The sequence below is a fragment of the Tupaia chinensis genome, unplaced genomic scaffold, assembly GCF_000334495.1.
Source record: "Tupaia chinensis unplaced genomic scaffold, TupChi_1.0 Scaffold144336_1, whole genome shotgun sequence".
NCBI classification, from domain to species: Eukaryota; Metazoa; Chordata; class Mammalia; order Scandentia; family Tupaiidae; genus Tupaia; species Tupaia belangeri.
Window position 1 is genome coordinate 1,173,527 of NW_006204194.1, and position 343 is coordinate 1,173,869.

Consider the following 343-nt stretch of genomic DNA (forward strand, 5'->3'; position numbering starts at 1 on the left):
TGGTGGCGGGGGGGGGGCCGGACCCGCCTGTCCGAACCCCGGCCCGGGCGGGGACGGGACTGTCTCCTTCATTCCCCGCGCATCTGCCGGGACAGCAGGCGGCGCGGCCTCCGAGCCTCCTGGAACAGAGCGGCCTTGCCGCGGTGCCGGAGGAACTGCGTCACCCGAGCATTTCCGCCTCGGGCCAAGGCGCGGCCGGCGAGCGGCGGAACGAGCGGAAGGACCGTTACCGTGTGGGCCCGAGCCCTGGGCGGGACTTCCGGCGGGCGAGGGGCGGGGCCACGCTCGGAGGTGGGGGTGCGGCTGGTGGCGGGGGGGTGTGCCGCGGGGACCCAGGGGGGCC